This window comes from Apaloderma vittatum, unplaced genomic scaffold (assembly GCF_000703405.1).
Source record: "Apaloderma vittatum isolate BGI_N311 unplaced genomic scaffold, ASM70340v1 scaffold20728, whole genome shotgun sequence".
Taxonomy (NCBI): domain Eukaryota; kingdom Metazoa; phylum Chordata; class Aves; order Trogoniformes; family Trogonidae; genus Apaloderma; species Apaloderma vittatum.
This window is the reverse complement of record NW_009729352.1, coordinates 36,748-61,670: the sequence shown is the minus strand read 5'-3', so window position 1 is coordinate 61,670 and position 24,923 is coordinate 36,748. Positions and strand designations below refer to the sequence as shown.

General features: G+C 40.8%; 1 protein-coding gene across 1 annotated transcript in view; it reads left to right on the top strand.

Annotated features, from left to right (window-relative positions):
- LOC104277697 (LIM domain only protein 7-like) overlaps positions 1–24,923 on the top strand; it is a gene marked incomplete at its 3' end in the record, with an annotated part of 64,559 nt that overhangs the window by 4,742 nt on the left and 34,894 nt on the right. Inside the window, exon 3 of the mRNA XM_009874418.1 lies at positions 16,107–16,213. The remainder of the gene's footprint in view (positions 1–16,106; positions 16,214–24,923) is intronic.

The following is a 24,923-nucleotide window of genomic DNA, read 5'->3' as shown; positions in this document are numbered from 1 at the left end:
AAATCATTCTGGTGAGAACAGTACAGTTATTCTATCAGCAGTTTTATAGCCTAAGTGGTCTCTGAAGTAGCTGATCGATCCAAACTAGAAAACCATAGGCTAGATTTAAGTTTAGTGTTCTCTTGAATCATAAGTGAAAGAAAATTCATTTTTAAATGCATTGTTTTTGCTTATTTTTCAACTGAATTTGGAGTATTCATTAGGCATGTAGTTTCTTGTAGTGTATTATTTTTCCTTCAAGTTGTTTCTAGTTCCTATAGGTCTTCAAATATAAAGGCGGAGAAAGAGAAATGAGTCTCATAAACCAAGATCATCCAGTGGTATTGTTGTTAAAATATCACTTGGAGTTATTGAGAGAGTAGTTATTGAGAGAGCTGAAGTTTGATGTTAACCAATGGGAAAGGTTTTATATCAGTACTTCAGTTTCAGATGATGATGAGGGCCATAATGGGAGTGTTTCGGAAGGTGATGCTTCCAGTGGCAGTAGGTATTTTCCCAGACATGAGAGGAATGCTGAGCTTTGAAGAGCTCAGCTTTCATCGCAGCACGTAAAACTCAAATAAAAACCACGTTTTTTTGCGTTTATAGAGAAGCAAGCATTGGTACCTGACAGGCTTAGGATACTGTGGCTGATAGAAAAAGCTTGCTAACAAATTACCTGGTAAGCTTGCTTGCCGCGTTCTGAAAATATTTTCACTGTTTGTTACTTGCTTCTGCAAATCTGCTTCTGGATGGTGTTTTGTGTGGCTTTGTAGAGGTGCAGCTGTCGCTTTTGCTATTTTCAGTCTTTCAGTCTTGCATTAATTGCTCCACATCAAGTCTTTATGAGTTTCAGAAATTACTGTTGTCAGGGAGACTTTACTGCTGTAGTTTTTGTTTGTTTGTTTTTTGAATCAGGTAGACATTTTAACTTCAAGAGATGGCTTTTTATTTTTTGCCCTTTTTTTTTTTTTTCCTGAAGGATAAGCAAATGCCTCAACCTGAAGTCCAGTCTTGCAAATCCTGTAATGTGAAGATCTTTTGGTCATGTTCTTTCTACAGCTCCTCTTCATGGTCTCTATACTTAAAGTCCATTTCCAGAACATATTATGTATTCATCATTGGGCAACTAGCATCTGTTTATCTCCTGACTTTTCTGACTAAAAGGAAATGAAACTCCTATATTCTTAAGTTTTGTTGCAGTCTGATTATGAGAAGATGACAAATGCTTTAAGGAACATCTTGGTTTTGTTTTTGTTTTTTTTTTTACTTCCACTCCAGGAATTTGTTCAGACTTGGTTTTGTTCTCTAGCGAGTTCATACATTTGACTTCTTAAGAATTTATAAGCTTTGTGTTCACTTCAAATACTTGGCAGGATTTTTTTCAGCAGTACAGAAATACAGTGCTCAACAGGCACCTGCAGTTGACTCTCCAGAAGGGTTTCATTATAGTGTTTCTTTGACTTTGTGGCTGTTTTGAAAACAAATTTCTTGAGTAAAATAGGAAGTGAAAGCCTATATGAATAATGAAATACTGTATTTTATATGGAGCAGGCACCTGCAGTTGACTCTCCAGAAGGGTTTCATTATAGTGTTTCTTTGACTTTGTGGCTGTTTTGAAAACAAATTTCTTGAGTAAAATAGGAAGTGAAAGCCTATAAAATACAGTATTTCATTATTCATATATGGAGTATTGTGTGCTGTGCTTTTTTGTACTGAGTTAGGGTAAAGTGTTCTGTTTGCTGTTTTTGAGGGTGTTTTTTAACAAAGTAAATGCATTATTCATTTGTTATGTTATATTTACTTTTGTGACACGTTTAATTATAACATCTGATGAGGCTTTACATCAGCCAGGTCACCTAAATTCCAAGCACAACTGAAAATAAGCCTTAGCTTTCACCTTCAGTTTTGATTATAGTGCTGTCTAGCAATTTTGGATGTTGATTGCAATGATTTAGGTGTAATTATGGCAGAATGGATAAATAAATATATTTTTTTCATCAGTTTGATACTGAAATGATACTCGGCATACCATTAAAGAAAAAATGGTGAACTGGTACTGGACAAACTTTTAAGTGTTTGAACTTATCCATGGAAGGCTGGGCTGCAGCTCGTGTGGAAGGGTTTGTTAAAACTCTTTGGGAGGGAGAGCTGGACCAGGCCATAACTTGATTTCCATCTAGCAGCTCACTGCTGCAGCCATGCTGCCCTCTTTCTCTTCAGAGGCATATACCTCATCGTTTGGGTAAGATCTAGCCGTCGTCTTAGCCATGTTTATGGCACAGAGTAGCAGTTCCTGAAGTCCTCTGGCATTTCTGGGGGATGTGGGTAAGGGTAACCAAAAGGTCAGAGGACTGTAGAAGCCAGGGTTTCATTATGCATGGTAGTGAGAAGGCAGTTTGCCTTAAAAATCCACTTTTTCTGGTTCATACTTATGTGAAACAGAGATGGGATTTAAAGAAAATGACTCAAACTGATAAATCTTGCTGGATTTGGATCTTGCAAAATTATTTTGCTTAGAGTTTGGGCCGTGTATAGGGAGAGGGCAGAAATAAAATGAATGCATAGTAAAAGCAAACCCAAAGAAAACCTGATTCTTCATACATATGTGCTTTTCAGCTTGAATCCCACCTTGTGAGATGGTTTGTATATAATCACACAAGGGTGAGGACTTAGTGGTCTGACAAAGTACTTTCCAGCAAGGCTCCAGGGAACGTTTTGAGACACGTCTGGCTGCAGCACTGTTGTTCCCCAGAAACCTCACATTTCCAATTCGGTTGGCTGAATATTGAGAGAATCATGAGCCAGGATGGAAGTCATAAGACATCATGAGGCTGTGGGAAGATGAATGAGTTTTGTGTAGTAAATGCAAGCTCGATGTCGCTGTCAGAATGATACATTGCTCATGATAAATGATGGTATGCTCTGTAGCAAGGTGAAATTTTAGTTTCCAGCTGAGACCAGGTGATGAAGCAAATTCAGAGTTAGAGTCAGTATCTCCTTTGAAGAGTGGTAGCTAACGGGAACCTTGCCTTGCAACGAAACGATTTCGCTGTTCAACACCATCATCCATCTTTCCTTGCAGCTCCTGTGAGTCAGATGGAAGTGCAGCGCTTTGCTCTGTGGTTGGGAAATGTTTCGGCACATCAGAGGGGCGAGGGCTGTGGTGAAACCACAGGGCAGAGTAGAAAGCTAATGGGTTCTTAGAACTGTAAATGAAATGCCATTAGCACTTTTGTTTGTTTGTTTTGAAGTTGGTCTTTATTTCAAATGAGTAGCGAAGTTGCTAACTTTGACTTTCTGTGTGAGTGCTGGATGAATGTTGGTACCAAATGTCATCTTCATTAAGTTCCTCAGCTTTGACAAAGGGGTTTTTGTTAACTTGTGTTTCCTTTTCACACAAGGAAATAGCCCTGCAAATCTCTAGGCAGTCCCAGGTTTGAACATGTGCATGTGAAATATTGTAGGGTGGAATTGTTTTTGTTCTAGGGGGGAATTGGGTTTCCTTCAGGGTGAAGAATGTCTTGATAGTTTTCCAGGCAGGATTTCTTAAACGCTTATTTTCCTGGTTCATCAAAGCCCAACATGCCATTCTGACAAGTGCTACTCAAGCATCGTTCCCACTCTTTAAAGCAATTTGATATAAGATCACTACATTATATAATTTACTTATTTAATGTATCAGAAGGTATTAATTCCACTTGCATTAAGATAACCACCTCAAATAATGAGAGAGAGCCACTTTGTTATGGGGATCATGGGCATGTACCTACTAAACCAGGAAAGTAGAGAATAATAAAGGTAAGAAGGGAGAAAGAGGAAAGAAATCTATACCAAAATGAAAGGGGAGATAAAGACAGGAGTGGAGGAGGTAAAAATGCTGCCATTAAAAAATATTTTTCTGAGTTTTGTGCCTAACGCTCTGCAAACCGTGGAACCACCCTGGTGCTTCCTTATCTCTTGTCATCAAGTAGAGCTGAACAAAATTTCCTTTTCTGTGGGAAAGTTTTCTTGACAAGGTTGGGGGTTTTTTTTGTGTTGCAAGGGAATGGCATGCAGAAGACATTTTGAGTTTAATATAGAACACATTTAAAACAATTTGTCAGGTGTAATCCACACTTGAAAAATGAAGATTATTTCAGTTGTATGTTTTATTTAGGACTTGGCTACAAAGTTCCTTCTCCTACACTACTTAAGTGGTAAACACAACTAATTTGATTTTAAGTTTAAAAATCTGATGGTAACATTAGTATGAGAAGTTTTAATTTTTAAAAAATAACCCTTTTTTTCCAAAGCAGCTTTATTTCAAAAGTTCAATCCTCTGTGCTGAAAATGCTTTCTTCTGTTGTTCATTTTCCTGTGTTTATTATAGCCTTTATGTTGGCCCTTCCTTTCTCCCCCTTCCTTTCCTTTCTCCCCCTTCCTTTCCTTTCTCCCCCTTCCTTTCCTTTCTCCCCCTTCCTTTCCTTTCTCCCCCTTCCTTTCCTTTCTCCCCCTTCCTTTCCTTTCTCCCCCTTCCTTTCCTTTCTCCCCCTTCCTTTCCTTTCTCCCCCTTCCTTTCCTTTCTCCCCCTTCCTTTCCTTTCTCCCCCTTCCTTTCCTTTCTCCCCCTTCCTTTCCTTTCTCCCCCTTCCTTTCCTTTCTCCCCCTTCCTTTCCTTTCTCCCCCTTCCTTTCCTTTCTCCCCCTTCCTTTCCTTTCTCCCCCTTCCTTTCCTTTCTCCCCCTTCCTTTCCTTTCTCCCCCTTCCTTTCCTTTCTCCCCCTTCCTTTCCTTTCTCCCCCTTCCTTTCCTTTCTCCCCCTTCCTTTCCTTTCTCCCCCTTCCTTTCCTTTCTCCCCCTTCCTTTCCTTTCTCCCCCTTCCTTTCCTTTCTCCCCCTTCCTTTCTGGTTTTTTAAATAACCTGAATTATTCTGTATTAAATCCCTGCTCTGTGAATTTGACTAGTATGGGCTATATTAGGAAGACTAATAGCTTGTCTGGTATGAGAAAATGAACATAAGAGAACTCCTTTCTATTCTTCATGACAGGTGAGGAAGGGCAAATACACAAACTAAGTTACACGAAAGCTACTGTTGTTTTCTTTGCTTTGCTATCAAACACCAAAAAATTAAGGCTCAAACCCAGACGGACTTGCTGATTGTGGAGCGGTTGGCAGTGTCCAAATATGCTCGTAAGAAATAGCCTCATATATTTTGGTCAAGAGGTGACTAATGAGCTGATAACAGTTTGATGCACTCTTCTTGTTTACCCACCGTCTCTTTTTGCAGCGATGAGGGAGTAACACTGAGTGATGCGGAGCCTTGCTTTTTCTTTAAGTCACCTTTTTGACAAGGAGTAGAACATGCCACAGCCAGTGTGTGGTGGCTGGGGGCTCAGCCTCCAACTCCCTCTCTCGAGGCTCATCTGGGTCTTGGGATTTGGATTTGTCTGTGGGCTGTAAATTCGGAGGTACAGGGGGACCACGTGCGCAGCGGTGCTGCAGAGAATGAAGTTGTATAGGTCCTATTTGATATCTTTAACCTGGAAGCTGATTAGTCTATTTATTGCCTTCCATAAGGCAAGGCACAAGATGATACACGTCTTTTTCTGAAAAACTGGTAATTTCAACATCTAAACAAAGTTAAAGAGGCAGCATCGCCTGTTTTCTGGATGAGTAGTCCAAGTGAAGTGCTCAAAGAAGTTTCCTGGATGTAAAAAGAATTTATATTAGTCTGAGAAAATACCTTTTCACTTAAGAAGTGACACAGCATGGTATGTTGAAAGTAGCCACCAAACAATGTGTTAAAATTCTTACTTAATGAATTTTGGTGAGCTTTTGTCAGTGCTATGAAAAATGTGTTTTCTGTTGTAAAATTCAAAAGTTTCTGTTGCCATTACTTCAGAATCCTAAGTAAATGTTGCTTAAGATCTGGAAAAACGACAAGCACACAAACTAGGGGATGAAAATTCCAATTTGAAAAAAAATATAAAAACCTTTTCTTGTCTTTGTAAATTTGTGAAGCATTTTAGAAAGCCGAAACTATATTTATGAATTTAATAAAAATGTTATCTCTTTTTATATAAAAAGTTTTTACAATGTTAAACCTCAAAGTACTTCACAAAGAGCTTTTTACCATAGTTTCAGTTCTACATCTAAAGATGTGCAGAGGGTGTTTTAGTGGCTTACCTGAGGCCAGTCAGTAAGTCAGAGAAGAGTAGGGGTGAAATTTTTACTCTTGGCCCAATTATCTCATAAATTATACAAAGGGGGGGGAAAAAAAAAAGGAGAAGGAAAAAAATAAAGCCTGACTTGATTTCTGAGAACCTAAAACTATAGATTCGCAAATGTCAGGAGTGGTGCAAGACCTGATAGGAATGTATGTGGAGCTATAAATCACTTCTGGTACTTTTTCTACTGTCTGATTGGAAAGAAGAATGTGGCTTGTATGGAAATACCTCTGTCAGACAAGTAAGAAAAGAGGGTTGTGTGCTAGAAAGGAAGTGTGGTTATTAATAGTTAGAGATGACATTGTTCTATAGTCTTTCAATGCCTGATAGTGGGAGTATGTAATCTCGGCAGTGGTTTACTGATGTTTTGTGCCCTTCTGCTTGAAAACATATGGTACATTTTAGCCTTAGCTCTGAATTTCCTTTAATTGTTTTCTGTTGCTGCCTAAACACTTTGAAATGTAGGGTGTGGGGAAAGGGGAGGTTGATGCAAACTCTTTGTGACATTTTTAGTAGCTGCTCAAGACTTCGATCAGGAAGAATGAAACTCAGCTGCTGGATTGAACTTGACAGTTTTTGGGTGGGTGATGATGATGATGAAGTGAAATGTATCTAGGAGGCACAAGTGAGGAGAAATTAGATGGGTGCAGACCCCGAGAAATGGGCACTGAACTGCTTGCCCTGGTCTCTTGCCAGGGGACAGTAAGTGCTGTGCCTGTTGGTTGATCTCCCTGAATCAAAAGTAGTGTTTTTGGAGGTGCTTTAAATGAGATCTGTGTTCCAAACTGATGCTTCCAGTGTGTTACTGGGAAGAGATATCAAAATGCTAATTAATTAAATGAAAAATTCTTGTAAACTAACTGTAAAGTAATGTGATTGGCAGCAAGAGTTTCCTAACATAGAAATTATTCATCCACCTTAATGCTCTAAATCAAAGCTCTGAGAAAGTATCACCTCTTTTGCCTCAACTTGTCAGCACTTAGAGAAATACATAAATATGCACATAAACATGCCAAATGAACTGCAAAAAAATTCCATTTCTCAACTCAATCAGCTGTCTGTGGTATACTCTGCCATTTGTACGTTATTTTTATTTCCTTAAATAGCTGATGACTGTTTCTGTGTTTGTAAAGAGACATTCCTTCCTACCTGGAAAAAGAATGTCAACCATGTAGAAAAGGTACACACCTTAAATCATACCTGTGACATTTATAATGCGATCTCTCCTGCCTTTGCCAAGGAAGCGCGGTTTTGAGATTTCTTGAGGCAGTTGGTGTTTATCTGTGTTAAATCTTTGTAAGCTGGATGCTACAGTAGTGTTTTTTTCTCTGGCTTGTCAGATATTTATTGATGTATGGTGCTTTAAATTCATGACAATTTCCGAAGAAAGTAGATATTAATTGCAGCAGCGATAACTTTTTCTGTGGTATTGGTACCGGAGCTCCTATAGCTATGCTCCTCACTCTTCTGTTCGGCACAAAAATCTTCATGCCACGTCTTTTAACGCCTGTCTGAACACCTCCACGCTCGCGTGCTCATGCTGAATCACCTCTCCTCTGGTGATGTAATGTAAAAGATCTATTAAATATGATGCCAGCACCAAATGCTGTCGAACACAGGGTGCTGAGACGCTGTAGCCATGCGGACTGACCTTGCTTTCAGCGGGGAGTGAGGGGAGGCGTGAAGAAGTACGATGCTGCTCCTCTTGAGAAAATGAAAGATGTCTGGCTACTGAAAGAAGCAAAGTTAGAAGAAACTTCCAAATTTTCTTCTAAGAAAAATGAAGGACTAAATCATAGTCTTAAAATCAGGGACTATATGACTTGAGGATCTGGGGCAACTTGCTGTGTTTCAAGCCATATGTACAGAAGGGCTGAAATTCATCTATATCATAATGTTAACCTGTGTGAGCAAAACAGAAAGACTTGTGTATACAAATAAAAAAGCCGAGGGAGGCAGCGAGGAGAATGCTCTGCCAAAACTTTCAATGTTTCAAGAACAAGGAGGTCTTTACTTCTTTTATTACTCATTAGGCTTCAGGGGAGTTTCACCTTGAAGTGGATTACTGTCATTCCAGTTCTGTGTAGTGGGGTGACTTGGCACTGGAGTGTTTTATACACTTGGCTTGTAAAGTCTGTTTTGTATAAACCGCTCAGGGTGAAAAGCACATCACTTGAATTTTTTTTAATTTTTTTTTTTATTTTTTTTTCCTTGACTTTGACTGGAATGCAGGTAACTGGTGGGAAAGTTAAGGCTTGTCTAAACAGAGAAGTAGCCCAGGACGGTTATTCCATGCTGGCTTCCCAAGCCTATACTTTCTTTACAGTAAAAATTCCTGCGAGTAGGTGCACTAAATTCCCTCTGTCTCGTCCAAAATGGGATGAAGCTGTGAAGAGCAGAGAGCTCTCTTGACTACCAAGGCATGCCTGTTTAGGGTGCCCACATGGTGTACTTTTGCCCTTCTCCTTTCCAGTTGGCCTTATTTGGTAGCAGTGACATCCCTGAAACACACCTGCAGTTTACAACCCGGTATTCACTCTCTCTTATCAATAAAAGGTTTATTTGGTATATGTTGTTGCTGTAATCTATGGCTGTAATGTCATAGTGAAGGTTACGCTGTTGCATGGCAAGAGACATGAACCTGGGAGGTATTTTGAATTCCTGGGGACAGTTGGTCCCTTCCTGTGCCAAGCACCTAGAAAGCTGTCAACTCACAAGTCCTGCTTCAAAAAAACCACCCCATTAATTTCTGTTGTCCGTTTTCCTTAATTGCATTACTCCAGTTGGAAAGAAACTGTGGAGCTTGGTCCTTCAAGAGGTTGCAGGCAATGAGGTGGGCCAGGCAGAGAGGTCTTCTGCTAGCCATTTCCCATGGCAGTGGGCAGTGCCAGGAGCTGAGGAACAAACTCTGGGGAAGATGCTTCAACACGCACCTTAGTCTTACAAAGGTCTGTAATTGGCTGCTGTCATTGCAGATGGAGTTAGGGTTTGGAGGATGGATGGGCCTCTTTGTCCAAAACCAAAATGCTGCTTATCTAAAGCTGCTTCGGCACATGGTTTCTGTAATGATTGAACGCTGGTGAGGCCTGTGAATTACAACAGTGGTGACTAATATTCCTCTTCCTGGCTGTGATTTACAATTATTGATACTGGGAGCACTACTGTAACGGGAGACTTTGTTCATAAAGATTCATTCCTGCATTCTGGCAGCCCAAGCACCTCCTTTTTGAGAGGAAGGCTGGAATTGAAGAGTTGGATTCTGTAATCATGCGTAGAGCTGGGGCAGGGAATCCTTGTGTCAAGGAGCACAGTAATTTATTATTTTACGCAATGTCGAAGAAACAACGAAGGGCACATGGAGAGGAGTGGCAAAGCAATTAGTACCGTTTCTGATCTTTGGCCAATACAGTGCTCCATGCATGCTGTTCTAAGTGGGATAATTTACCGAACAGAAGTCTTGAGGTCACTCTAAGTCAAATTATGCCCACAGGATGGTGGTTTTAATTATTATTTTCAGCTTTGGGCCCAAAAAGGGAGGGGAAAAAAGTAATTTAGCTATTCCACCTGCACCTCCTCCTTCTTTGAGTTCAAGGTCAAACCTGTCGGCAGCTGTCAGAGAAATCCGGAGAGCCTTAGGAGCTGGAATCGCGATCTGCAGACAGGATGACTGGGTGATGGACACTGAGCATCCCAGTGTGCAAGGCCAAGGTGGTAATTGGGAGTTCCTGGCTCCCAGGCCTGTGGTTGGACCACAGTGTTGGTTCAGCCCCGTTCTCTGCTCTCCCCCTCACCCCTTCTGCCCCCACCCCGCACCCAGCCCTAATAACTGAAACGTACCTCCGAGGAAAAGCAAGTTACCCGACTTGCTCAACGGGCTCCTGCTGTAGATTTCTTCCTTTACTCCACCTCTGAATATAAACAACGCATAGCTGTGCAGTGATGCTGCTGCAAAATGCAGCTCTAAATTCTGCATGGAACTGATTTGAGCCAGCTTCAGCAGTTTGTATAATCCTGCATCTATAAAAAAATTTTTCTCCACTTTAAAAAAATACCTCTTTTGTGATGGAAATGGACCCTTACTTAAGGGAATGCAAGTGCCAATAAGGAGGGTTTGTCGTGAATGTAGAACTGAAGGGGGCATAATGTAAGCTTTCAAGATGAATCTAAATGTCTTCATAAATGTAGTAATAAGAAATATGCCTGTTAAATAGGATATTTTCAGATAATTTCAGATAATTTTCTGTAGCCAAATGAATGCATCAGTGTCTTTTCCTAAAATGTCAAAAATGTTTGTTGCTAGGCACTGAAGGTACTGAGTGATTTTTTTAATTTTTTTTTGATTTCTTTCTTTTTTGGAGGAGGGTGGAAATTGAAAACAACTTCTGGCACCAAGTCACGGTCTGGGTGATGCTGTAATACTTCCATGCAAACAGGCTTCACGGTCCTGAGAGCATTGGGTGCCATTCTGAAAGTACCTTCCCATCCTTCCCCTTTGTACTCTGGAGAGGAAAAAAAAACGCAGCAAACTAAAAACGCCATTAAAAAAAACCCACACCAAAAAAAACCCAAACTACAAAACAAACAAACAAACAAAAATTAAAACAGAGCATAAATAGCAGTAGAAACAAAGGCTTTAACTGAAATGGTGAGTATTTGCATGAGTAAGAGACAAGAGGCTGCCTTGATCTATTGGCTGATGCAGCCAGGAAAAACAGAAAAACACTATGTTAATTGAATTGTTTTTCTCCCAGATGCCAGCTGAATTGAAAGATGTGCCATGACTTGTATGCCTACAAGATGTTGCTGTGTTTCGGTGCACGCGTAGGGTTTCAGAGAAACAGTTAACTAAGGAGAAGACAGGCTTACCACACAGCAGGGCTGCACCCTAAAGAAAGCAAATGTTTTTACATACTCGTTTAAATTAATATTCCTGCCCCACCTAGATAATCATGATAATGAGGGATTTATTTTTTTAATTAAATTATGGCTCAAACATGCAAGCCGAATTTAGCGTGATATTGCATTGCACATACGTAGTCAAAATAAGATGGTATTTACGTGTTCTTATTGTGGAGACCTCTCTTCTTATTTACCTTTTACTTCATGTTCTTTCACTTCAGAGATTTCTAAAATTCGTTTTATACTTTACGCCCTGTATGTGCCTTCTCAGGTTGTTGTTACGGTTTTGTTTTTCTTTCTTAAGGCCAACTCTTCCTTGAAGCTTTTTGCATCTCTACTTCCATCTTTTCCCTCATTTCCCTGTTGCTCATGCTAGTTTTTTGTTTCTGGTTTAGAGTGGTTTAGAAGTGCTTTCTTTTATCTTTTTCTTTTCTTTTCTTTTTTTTTTTTTCCCTCAGGCATTGAGGAACCTAGGTACTTCGCCATCACCACTAGCACCTTACCAGTGCTGTATGTTTGTCTTTTCATAGTGCTGCTTCAACTTTGTCTCAGATTCTTGCCATGGTGATGTACATTATGAGCTAATTACAGGTGCAAGCACAGCGCCGCTGGCAGTGGTGATCCCTCAATTATTATTTTTTTTGTTAAATCACTCTTTTAAATTTTTAATTTTTTTCAAAAGGAAGGGATCCATAATTTTACGTCTTTTCATACAGTGATTGGCTTCGTTCTTCTTTGCAGTCTGGAGGACAGTGATGGGAATAAGGAGCCCTGCAATGGCAGCCCTGCTCTTCCCACCCCATCCATCTGCTGGGGCTGCAGATCTCTGGCTTCTGCCTCTTACCTATGAGCAGAAGCAGCACTGAGGTCCACCGAGGACGGACAGGGAAGATTCAGCTCTTTTCTCATACCCATGAGGCTGCAGGAGTAAGAAATGCCACCCTGCTTCGCTGGGATGTTGGAGAGAGGGAATGGACCACAGTCTCACTTGGGTGTGGCATCTTGGCTCCTTCGCAGCTCTGGTTAGAGGGGCATGCCTTGTCAACAGGCAGAGGGAGTGTTTTGTGGCTGGTGATGCCCCCTGGGGACTAGAAAGGCAGAGTATGCCTGAAAGCATGCGGTATTATTTGTTGTTCCCCTCAACACTGATATTTAAATGCCTGCTCGTGGATGGCCTGCTTCCCACTGCCAGCTCTCTTGCTCCTCTGTTATGACTTTGCAGAGCTTCTGGGTGCGGTTTACTTTGAAGTTTGAGGCAAAAATGAAATGCTGAATGGTAATGGCTCTACCTAGTCGGCGTCCTGTGTTGTGCTTTTCATGTAAGTCTCTATGGCGTGTGGGAAACTCGAGTCATGCTGGGAGCATCTGAAATGCTCTGCTGTTTCATCATACACACCGTCTGGGACAAAAAACAGTCCCCCCTGCCCTCAGTCTCCTTCCAAGCTCTTCACCCCCTCCCATCAAAACACTTAGAAGTAGTAATAAGGGACCAGAAATGAATTACACTTCAATTTTGTGGTTAAGACTTCAGGCTTTATTTTTGTTGTAATTTAAACCCTGTAATTCTATGATGCTAATTCCAGCTTCAGATGCTCAAGGAAATGCATCGATCGAGCTTTGTATTAAAATCATCTAGTGGATTTTTGTCCACATTATCCCTGTTAGTTCAGAAGCTTTCTCTTTTAATGGTTGGAAACATTAGGTTTTAATGTATTTATATTTATAAATGTATTTGATCTGCCTGACTGTGGATCCTTGCTTTTGGACTGGGCAGCTCTTCTCTCCCTGTCTGGTTTTGCTTCTCTGTTACTGGCTGATGGCAGCAGCGTTACCTCTTGTGCTCCACTTTGTTGATGCCATGGAACCAAGCCATCCAGTTCTCATTACATAGGTCCCTTGTCTTCCCTCATCATACTCATCTTCCTCTGCATCTCTGCTAATTTGATCCTTTCTGAAATTTAAACAGCGTGCCCTCATTTGCAGAGATTAGGAACACCTCAGTGGCAGAGGGGGAGTTGTGGACACAAGCATGAACCCTTTTTTCTCAAAGATGCTGCTTGGGTGACTTGTGGTGACCAGGGGATATGTCTGGTGCATTATGCTTCTCCAGGCTTTTGAGTTCTGAATGTTTGAAAAGAATTGTTTTTATGAAGTAAAGTGGGATTCAGATTGCAGTATACCCTTTCAAGCTGAAGTGGTAACGACCATTAGTCTTATTACATTGGTTAAAGAAATAGCATGATGGCTTCTATATTTGAGTGCATTAATCACTGAACAATGTTCCTGTTCACATTTCTAGTGATAAATCTAATTGCAAGGTTGATAGCTTGTCACTTTTTTTTCCTGCTTATTTCTGTGGTGCTATTTAAAATTAATTTTCAGGTTCATTATTCTGGTAGAATTCGAAATGTCTGCTAGCTATTTTGAGACCCGTAGCTTCAGTGATTTAATACGATCATTAGGGATGGTCAAGAATAATTTGGCAAGGACAGTATTTAGAAGTGCTCAGTTGTTGAAATACCTTTTGGTGTCAAACTTGAGCACTAGCCTTTCAGGTGTCATCTCTCGATGCTCTGAGGGTCAGTTCCAGGCCCTGTCTGGAGAAGAGCTGGTGTTGGGGCAGTCACCTGCAAGACAGCAGGTGTGATCAAACTGTTGGCTTGGGAGCTGGGGGGAGACAGATTTGGAGCTGTGTTCTATCCTGCATCCGAGCACCATGAGTAGCTGCGTTCTGTGTTATCTCCCCCTGCCTCTGACCCGTTTCTGAAGGTCTTGACTCGTGTCAGCAATGATGTTCTGGGGGGCTGTAAGCATTATTTATCAGGAGGTTGATGCTTGATAGGTTTAATTGCTATGACACCTTCAAAATTAATTCTTTTGTGCACCAGCAGTTTGGTGGTTGTGCAGCTGAGCAGCCACTGATGAGCAACTCCTCTGCTTTGTTTTTGTTGCATTCAGGGTGTAGGCAGCATCCATTTCTCTAAATCTTTGACTCTTCTTCCTTGTTTACCTGCACAATGTGTTCATTCTCTGCAGTTTGGTTGACGTAACCCTTCAGTTTGTGAGTTTACGCTTGAGTTTTGGCAGCTGGTCAGACCAATCACGGCACGTTGCCCTGGTGTTGGTGTCAGTTCTGTTCAATGCCTTGCAACTACTTGTTGCTTCTGCTCTGTTGCTTTCTTCCTTTGCCTTTACCTGTTTCTTGGACTCCCCAGACCCATGAAGACTGATCTGGATGTTGGATGTATTTTGTTGTTTAACAGATAGTTCCTTCTCTCAGTGGGACTTCATGTGGCTTCTTGCGTGCAGAAGAGACGTTGCCTTTTCCTATTCTTGGGAGTTTTGGTGCTAGTGTGACACTCTAGTACTGATTGAATAAAACTGACACATCTAGCCGGTTTTCCCTGTATTTCTCAGGAAGGAAAAAAAGACGTTGCATGGAAAAGAAAAATAAATGCCCCTCCCAAGGCTGCATCCCCAGCGTGAAGCTCTACCTTGGCCACTTGTGCAGGCAGACCCTTGGGCAGTGTAGGAGCTAGTGTAGAGACGAGGTTGCCTGTCCTCCACCCTTCCCGGCCCCTTCCTCATATCTGCCACCACATCGTGTCCCCCATCATCAGCATCTTGTCACATCGCCCCTGCAGCAGAGCAGCCCCCACAGTGGCATGTCACGTGTCAGGCTTTGGGGCATGACCTTCATGGTGTGAGACACTTGGGATCTTTCGGATGTGATAACAGGGAGCCCTGCAGCCTGCATGGGGAATACCTTGTTGAAATATTATCGTTGAATGAAGCCGTGTATACAGACTGATAAGAAATACGAGAATCCTAGAGACCTTCAAAACAGAAGATTGAGGGGTTCTTGGATTTGTTTTACTTTTTCAAGTCTCTGTTAGAAGCAGCTGCTGGTTTTTTTGTGAGTTTGATTTTTTTTTTTAATAAATTTTAAGTGTCGGAATGATTATTACATCCAGCAATTTTGTGTCAAAAACAGGTAATAATTAAAGTCTATTAAATTGCTGAAGTAGAGCTTTTCCTTATTGTGAAACCCTGATACCAGTACCTTGACTTAGAAACCCTTTGTATGACAGGGCTGTGTGTAGCTTATGAATTAAGTAACTCTGTGTACCTTTTCCTGTGGCTTCCAGCTGAAGCGAGCAAGTGCGCAAGAGGGCACATTCTTCAGTTGTTGATAGCATTCCGCCTTAACGAGAAGGAATTTCTTGCCTATTGCCTATTGTTTATGAAGTGGAAAGAGATCACAAGTTGTATAATCTCTCTCTATATCGTTGGATTTAGTTTTGCCTTTTTTTTTTTTTTAAATAACCTTGCTCTTGCTATTTGGCTGATCTACAGCAGGTGCAGCAAGTGGGTGCTGTAGTACACTGCACCTATATTTTGTTATATATTGGTGTGAGCTGGAGGGGGTGGGAAGGGGTGGAGAGGAAGAGGAGGAACGCAAAGAAGAGAACCCCCCCCAAGTAAGGAAGCAGCAGAGCTGAACACGGTTTGGTTTCTGTCTCTCTGGAGCTTTGCACAGCAACCAAACCCAGACTCCAGGTGCAGTATTCCCTCATCGGTCTGTGAGCATAGAAACAGCGTGTCCCTCCTCTTCTTCCTCCCCTGCCAAGAGTTTCTGGGTGGTGAATGTCAGTAGCCGGAGTTATTTTTAAAGGCAAGAGGTGAGGCTTGTCGTGCAAAGCGAGGAAGAGGGCGTTTGTTTGCCGAGCAGAGCTGACATCAAAGTGGAGGCTGCTGCCGACTGGCTCGCCGCTGCCTTATGCCAGGTAATCTTTAACGTGTCCCTCAGTCACCGAGCTCGAACCCCAGCCTGCCTGTGTGCGCGAGGAGTGACCTGCACTCACGATCCAGAAGACTGCTTTTTTCTTTTTTTTTTTTTTTTTCCCTCCCAGTATTATTTCCGTGAGCTGGACTTTGACATTTAGAGGCTCACGCTAATCATCTTGCAAAACCTGCTTAGTGCTTTTAACTAAGCAACTGCTTTCTACTTCTCTTCACAGGATAATATAAATGTTTTTCTGAAAGCGTGTGAAAATATTGGACTGAAAGAAGCTCAGCTTTTTCACCCAGGAGATCTTCAGGATTTGTCCAATCGAGTTACAGTCAAGTAAGTTCTGTGGTTTTGTTTTCTCCCTCCCCTTCTCTTTCTAAGCTGTTCCATGATTTTTTTTTTTTTCCTTATGCTTGCCTATGGAAAAATTCTTCTCTAGATCTGGTACAAGCAATTCTGAATACTGTGGTGAGGGTTTAAACCTTGTTAAGACTAGCAGATGAGATGATTTAGTGTGAAAAAATGAAACATTATTATGCCTTACAAGCAAACTAATTGTTAATGAATATTTACAGCATTTAATATGAGATGGAAACTGTTCAGGTGATTCTAAACTTGGAATAAAATTAACTGTTAAATGATATCGAAAGCATCGTTTCCTTTTATATTGTGAGGTTACCAATGTAAAATCTGTAAGGCTGAGGTGGTACTTCTGACACTTATCTGAATGGCTCCAAGGCTCAGGTACAGTGCTCCTAAAGGTCTGCTGTCTCGCCGCTCCAAAATACTAATCAGGTGTTTGTCACATCCCCTATCAACGGGGGGTGAGTGGCTATGAGTAGAAAACAAGTACTGAATTGCACAGAGGGTAATTGTTTTCCTGTGAAATAGCAGTGGTTTGGTTCTGAAATATTATTAGTGGATTCTCAAATTTCAGTATTGCTGTGTCTCCTGACAGGAGTTTTATTACTAGTTTCTGAGAGGTTAAGGTGGAGCTTTACTGTACAGCCACTTAACAGGTGTTTTAAGATAAATGTGTCATGGAAAAGTACTGTCTTGGGGCACATTGCTTTGCTACAGTATTAACTATTTTTAATTGTGTTGGTACTAAGGGTGAATTTATTAACTCTCCAAGAATAAAACAGCTTTAGTGGGTTTTGCTGGAAACCTGTCAGGTTAAATCTTAAGAATGTATTCCTGTCTTAAATTACCAGTTTTATCAAAGAGGAATAGGCAGTAATCCTTCTGCAAATACAAGGGGAAAAAATATTGTGAAATGACGCAACTGCTTTAATTGGAAAGAAATCTCTTGTAGGTGGATCAGGCGGTAGCGTGTTCATATACTCTCTGCCTGGTTTCAGAATGAAAGTTCACACCGTTTTGAAGGTCTGATACTTGAGATGGCAGCGTGTTTTCCAATGTTTGACTCATACCCGAAACATAATTTCTCACTAATGTGATGTTGAGGGACTTGGCGCCTTTCCAGGACGCTGGTCTTCTCTCCGCTGGTTCCTACGTCATGCCAAAAGCCAGAGGGTGGGTAACCTCTGCCGTGCTGTAATTACCCGCAAAACCCTTGCTCAAGTTATTTTGGAGTGGAGGTTTGTTCCAAGGGTACAGTTGAGAAGGGTTGGAGTTGGTCAGGAGCTGGTCTTTGGCAACGTCGATAGCAACGAGCTGGAACCCTGGGGAGGTCGCAAACTGTTGTGCAAGGTGTGTTGTCCAACTTGTTCCTACATTAACTGCAGTGCCCAAGCAAGGTCAGCCATGAAATTTATCCAGTGGGTCTGTAAGCAGGGTTTTTTTTTTGATCCTATCAGCTCTGCTGCTTCCCTTCCCAGCTCTAGGAGGAGAGAGTATGGCTTGAATCTGAGGTTGCACTAAAGTAATGGAGTACCTACTCTGCAATGGATTAACTTGTATTTTTCAAAAAAGCAGCTTTAACCATGGACTCCCATGCAAGAGGTCTGGGTATAGAGTTGAAAGAGCTGCCAGCCTTATAGCCGTGCTCTTTTAATTTGGTTCAATATAAGTTTGATTTTCCACATGTTGTGTATCATGTGACAGTCCCACAGTGTGTGTAAAATGCTTACAGAGTAATTCAAAACTTCTGTATCTGAGCATGCTGTAAAGTGGTTAACTTAACTGTACCAGCACATTCTGACATGTTTAAGTGTTTGGAGAGGGTTGAGGGGAAGTTTTTATTCTGAGAAATGAAGGAAGTAAGTTAAATGAAGATAACTCTTTCCATTGAAAAGTTAATTGTGCGTCATTTGATTACCCGGAGGGCACGCTAATCTTCAGAGGGTTTCCAGAGGGAGTCATATGTGTGTCAGGAGAAAAACACTGTCTGATCAGGAGCTTTATCTGATGCAGTTATTATTTAATAGAAATATGTCATTTGGGCTGAATTACAAATTTCTTCAAAACTTTTAGGAAGCCATGCCTCAGAAAAGAGATACTGCTTCATGTCTTGCTTTTGTATTATCCTCTGTTAGTTTCAGAGTTAAAAGTAAATAATTTCCTGCCACAAAGAGGGAAAACTTTTTTTTTCTATGCTAATTTTATTAAAAGCTTGCATTTAATTTTTGGCTTTCTAACATTCCTAAGCAAATCCATTTTGCTGCTGTCCCCTGAGGCTCGTTGCCCACATCTCAAACCAACTGCAATAGGTTACACAGGTTAACATTAATGTGTGCCTGAAGCCGTGTGTATTTTGACACCTCAGCAGTATTGCCGTGTTCGGCTGTTGCACCACCATTAGCGTGTGCTTTTTATCTACCCAAAATAGATTAAATAAACTGTTACTTAAGCAGTCAGCCTTTCAGGCTAGGATGGCTGAGAACAGTGCATGGGTAGGATACGTGCATGTACTGCCGGGCATAAGAAGGTGCCCGATTTGCCTTGTATGTGGAGAATAGATAGAAGGACGATCATAGAATGTTAAGGGTTGGAAGGGACCTCCAGGGATCATCTAGTCCAACCCCCTTGCCAGAGCAGGATCCCCTAGGGCAGCCACACAGGAACGCGTCCAGGCGGGTTTTGAAAGTCTCCAGAGAAGGAGACTCCACAACCTCTGTGGGCAGCCTGTGCCAGTGATGCCATTTAAAGGGTGGGTTTGCTCCTCTTGCCAAGGAGGATGTGAGAGTTGTCATTTTATGTCGGAGCAAAACCAGACTCTGACACAGGCTGGGAAGTTGCATCTCCATCCCTGCTGCGCTTGGTCCTTCCATAGACTTTTCTAATTGCTCTGATGCCTCTGCTTGGTGGGAAGGTCCTGCAGGGGGAACACCTACCCCTGAGGATGATGGGCTCTGGGAAGAGGTGTTCTGTCTGTTCCTCCTATCCTGGCTGTCTTGCAGTTGTGTGGGATTCCTCCTCCTGACCTGGTGGGAAATCATAAGCTCTCAGGCTTTCGGCATCTCAGACTGCCGTCATGTCCACCTGGGCAGGCTCCCTTCCCAGCAGGAAGTTATTTTCTCCTCGTCCCTCATTTCTGAGCATGCTTGCTGCATTTCACTGTGCTTTCACTCCTTGAGAGCACTTTTTGTCTTATGAAGAGCAGTGCCAAGCCACTGAGAGATACCAAACTCTTTGTTTCTGTGTGGTGTGATGTTCTTGTGACACCTGAGTTAAGGTAAAGACCCCTTGTTCCTCATGGCTTGCCAGAAGCTATACTAAAAAAACAGTCTTCCTATCTGGTAGGGAGGTTGCCACTTCCACTTGCAGTTTGTTTTTGATTGCAGCTGAGATGATGCACGGCATAATGTGAAACCCTCCTCTGTAATTACTACTAGTATGTGGGATGGGAGAGGCAAGAATCCTCTTAAATATCCAGACTCTCAGTTCCAAGTGATTATGTGATTATCCTTTTCACAGAGAAAAAGCTCCTTAAAATTTTATTGTTTCAAAGTTTGTATGAAGAGGGCTGGTTAAAATTACTGGTTGCTGTTCAAAGCCTTGCAGACTTCATGCTTTGCCAGATCAGCGAAGAGATTAGTAGTCGGGTGATGTGGAAAAAATATACTGGCATGGATGATTTCTTTTCTGCCAATGAAAATGGGAGTGTGGATTAACGTCTGAGATTTATAATTCAGTCTTTCTGTAAATCTGCAGAAGTTATTGCTCAGTGGTATAGTGCAGTAATGTGTCATGTGTTGCAGTAAAAATTCTCCACATGGATTTATTCCTTCCATACGATGTCCAGAAGTCATGTGCAATATCTTCTTGTTTCATGGCTAGTTTGTGTAAATGCATATGTGTCTCTCTTCAGTTCTTTCAGTATATTTGATTTTTTTGTTACCCTAGCATTTAATTATTTTTAATCAGAGATGTTATTTTAAAGCCCAGAAGCTTCAGCTTGTTTATTTGGGGTTTTTTTTGTTGTTGGTTGATGGGTTGTTTGTTTTTTTTATAATAATGCAGGATTGTCTTAATACTTCGTTTGATTCTTTTTTAGTTCTATCAAAGTAAGAATGTAATAAGAGCTTAGTGACTCTCAGTTGTCAGCATGGTTACTATTTAAAAATGTTAAGCACTTCCTTACCCAGCTCTTTAGAGGTGACACACCCAGTTGTTCCCAGCTGTGGAAGGGTTCTCAGTAAAATCATGCCACGGAGTTAAAAGTGAGAGCTTGTTCACGCAGACACCAAACTTCTATTTGGATGGAATGTGTTAGCCCAATTATCAGCTTTAAAGGAGGCAGCCTGAACAATCAGACAGATGGCATCATTAAAATCTGTCTTGTCTTCCAAGTAAATTATTTTTTCATCTGAAAAAAAATCTCATTGTCTAAAATAAGGTATCCACTTAAAGAATCACATTAAATCCAAACAACTGTGGTTTGATAAATGAAAATATTAAACTAAGCAAAAAAAGTTATGAAAGAATTTGCTGCTTTAATCTGACATAACTGATGTTTTTTTAAAGCTGCTACAAGCCCCTGAGCCCTGAGTTTGAAATATTACTACAGGGTTATGTTTAGAGTAGGTCTTGAATGAAACTCAAAAATTGTCTCCAAAGATAGCTGGAGGTATGTCAGCACCTTGCAGAACTTGATATTTGGATGAGGCCTTTGACTTTTTGATGCTCTGTACTTCTCTTACACATTATCAGTCCTGTACCCTAAATCCAGTGTAAATCTCACGAAGCAAACAGAAGACCTTGTTGAAGAAGTGTTGTTGAAGTGGGATTGAGTACTTGAGATGGAGCAACAGAGTTCTGACTCTAGCCCCTGACATTTCTAACTTTTGGATAGTTTTATCTATTGATTTAATGTTCCTTTGGCTCAATCATTTTTAATTGCTTCCTAAAGCAAAAAACAACGCTGGAAAAATCAGAATGCTGTGCTTTTTGTAGCATAAAGCACTACATAACAAAAGCTAAATGGAGAGAATCAACAAATGTTTTCTTGTCATGTTCATCCTTGTGTTGAGGCATTTCAGAAGCTGAATCTCTGAGGCAGGCTCTCTATTTCAGTTCAGAGATAATACTTTCTGAATTTAAAAGACCACAAAAAAGTTGTTCAGAGATTAGATGCTTTTTGAAATAAAGCCCAAGAAAATGAAGTAGTTGCTAAGTGATGCAGTTGTAGGCATGTATTCTGCATCTCTTAGTCCATCTGGAACAGGGTATATTTCATAGAGTTTTCTTCTGATTAAATAGGAATGAACAGTTATATCCATTATACCAACATAAACTATTTTAAGCGTGCATAGAGAATCACTACCTACCATATCACAGCAATTCTCCCTTACTAAGCAACTGTCACTTTTTAGGGGTTGCCATATAGGAAGTCTTCTAACATCAAGTTAAGCCAAGCACAAGGCATCCTTTACCTTCTTTATTCCATAACAGAGGTTAAAATAACTCTGGGGCCTCCTTTCAGTGATGAACTTGCCTCACTTGCATTTTTGGGTACAACCACTAAATGTACAGGCATAACAGGGTTCCTGAGAACAGCAGTGAAGCAGTAACAGAGAGGGGCTGAATGCAGGAACCGTCTTCCAGTTCTGTGTTCAGTGTGTAGCAACTTCCTATATTCTTTGTGTGGCAAGAAAATAACTGTAGATTTTACTTTCAATTTAGAAAAGAGATTTTTGTTTTGTTTTGTTTTTAATATCAATTGATGGTTTCTCATGACTTTCATGTTTTTCCTGTCTAGTTCTGGGAAATATGCTGGGTTTCCTGATTTCTGCTTGTGTTTCCTCTCAGGGTGCTTTCTTCTGCAGGATCAACAAAGGCAAAGTGAAATTTCTGTTCTGTGGGGTGAATGATGCCAAACCGGACACTGAAGAAAGCAATGTGCATAGGATTGTTGTCAGTGCTCTTAGAAATCTGTTTTTTAGAGAGCGTTAATTGCAAAGACAGTACCACCTCTCAAAGTTAGGAGGAATTTTTTTTAGGGTTGCTTTGCAGGGAACACTCAGATCTTTGAACTGTCTGGCAAGGGGCTTACCTGCAAGCTTGAGGTGTAATGATGAAATACTCCTTTGGAACTTGTGTCCCATTTTGTAACTGGTGAAGAGCTGCCTCACAGGAGGCAGAATCAAGACAGAGACACAAATTGACCACAAACTGGCTTGCACAGTTCAAGTCAGTTTGTAATCAGGTAGCTCAGAGATGGTGTTTGCCATTGATAACACTGAATTCATACTTGGGTCGTTTTCCGTATCTAATATATTTGCAGAGTGATTATATCTTCTTGAAAGCTTTTTTGCTCAAGAATTTAATGCTTATAAGAGTGCATGATGGAGCTGAACCTGAATTTGCTGTAGCGATTTTTTTTCCCAAGAAACATGCATTTTAATGAATTGGAAAACCTAGTTCTAATATGGCTTCAAGAAAAAACCACAAAAAAAACCCCAAAACAAAACACCAAAATCACACAATACAGCACCACCCTTTCCTGCCTTTTTATTTTGTGTAGAATGGAAAATTGTGAACTGGATCAAAGCCAAGTGCTTCAGTGCAAGAAGTATGATAGTAGTTAGCCCTAAATTTATATCTGTGTGAGGTCTCCAGAGTCAATCACCCCAAAGACTTGGACATAAAGGTTTAAGAAACTCTCTTTGAATTGAGATGGAAGGAATACAGTATCTTGTGGGTCTTGAAAACTAAAATGCAAACTGTTTAACCAAAATTTAATTAGAAGAATGAATGCTGTGTTTTTGTTTTCTTATATCCAGGGAAATAACATTTCTTAAACATGTGGTTGTAATAGGCTTTTATTGTGGTAACAGAGTTTCCTAGTGACACTTTCCTTGAAATGGAAAAGTGCAGCACCCTCATTTCAGAGTGACTCTAGAAATATTCCGATGACTTTCTAAGTGTGGAAATTTTCTTTTGCTATGGGCATTTTCCTAGAAATAGGTAGCATTTATGGCAGTTAATCTTCCTTGGTAAAGCTGTATTCTAAACATTGAAATTTCTGTGCTTTTTTTTTTTTTTTAGGCTATAACTAATTTCAAGATCAGGCATTTTGCATGTTTGACTTTTGTTTGTACTGATGACAGTTATGCAGAAGTATGGAAAATGAAAATAGGATATGTTTTATCAGTCTTGAGAAACTATTGCACTTAGTGTAAAATACTAATGCTCATGTCATTAGTTTGTATAAGCTTTAAATCATTCCAGTAAAATCGTTGTAGGCAATAAAATATATCCCAGACTTTGGACCACTCCGAGTCTTCAGTGTAAAGTCTATAACGTGTTGGGTGTGGTGCTGTTCAATCTTTCTAGTTTATCTGTGAAGTTTCTGGTCGTTAAGAGAAGTGTTTGAGATTTGTTCATTTTTTTTCTGTTGAGTAATTTAACAGGTAATAATTTTTACTTTCTGTATGGGATTATAGAATCATAGAATGCATTGGATTGGAAGAGACCTGTAGAGGTTATCTAGTTCAATCTCCCTGCAGTGAGCAGGGACATCTGTAACCAGATGAGGTTGCTCAGGGCTCCGTTAAGCCTGACCTTGAATGTCTCCAGGAATGGAGCCTCCACCATTTCTCTGGGCTACCTGTGCCAGTGTTTCACCACCCTCATTGTAAAAAATGTCTTCTTTCTATCCAGTCAAAATCTACCCTCTTCTAGTTAAAAACCACAACCCCTTGTCCTGTGGAAACAGGCCTTGCTAAAAAGATTGTCCCCATCTTTCTTTCTTATAGGTTCCTTTTAAGAACTGGAAGGCTGCTATAAGGTCTCCCCAGAGCCTTCTCTTCTCCGGGCTGAACAGACCCAAATCCCTCAGCCTCCCCTCATAGGAGAGGTGCTCCAGTCCTCTGATCGTTTTTGTGGCCCTGCTCTAGACCTGCTCTGACAGGTCCATGTCTGTCCCCTGTTGAGGGCTCCAGAGCTGATCACAGTAAAAACACTTTTGATAGTCTTTGATTTTTACCTTTTATTTTGTGAGATGATTCTGCTGTAAGAATGAAAAGCCTCTGGAGTTGTGTACCTGTACCTACAAGTGTACAGGAGAAGTCTAAACAAATTTGGAAAAAAAAAAAGTATTAGTGTGTATTAGTTGTGTCGACCAATTCAAGTATCTCGAGTGGATACTGGAATTTAAATAGTTATGCTACAAAACTGAGTGATTTGCTGAAGGAGGTTACCAGTGGCTTTCTCTCTCTGGACACGTTCCCGTGTTGACCTACTGTAGGTGATCCTGCTCTGGCAGGGGTGCTGGACTAGATGATCTTTCAAGGTCCCTTCCAACCCCTAATGTTCTGTGATTCTGTGTTGGTTTGTTCAAAGTCCATATTTTTGATCCTATTACATTTTAAAGGTATATCTGGAATAACTATTTTGGGGGTAGTACAAAACCATTATTACTGAAAGCCTTTATAATATTTTAGTGCTCTCTTACTTTGTGTTAAGTGTCTCTAGCCTTTTAGGATTCGCATGGGAGTCCATCTAAATGTTAGGGACCTGTATTCATTTTAAGAAGGCACACCAATCCTCTGACATTCCAAGGTTAAATGCAGTTTATAAAACAATGCAGTAGAGAGAGGAAAACAATTTGGATGAGTAGCAGTGAGTTACAAAAGAAGGG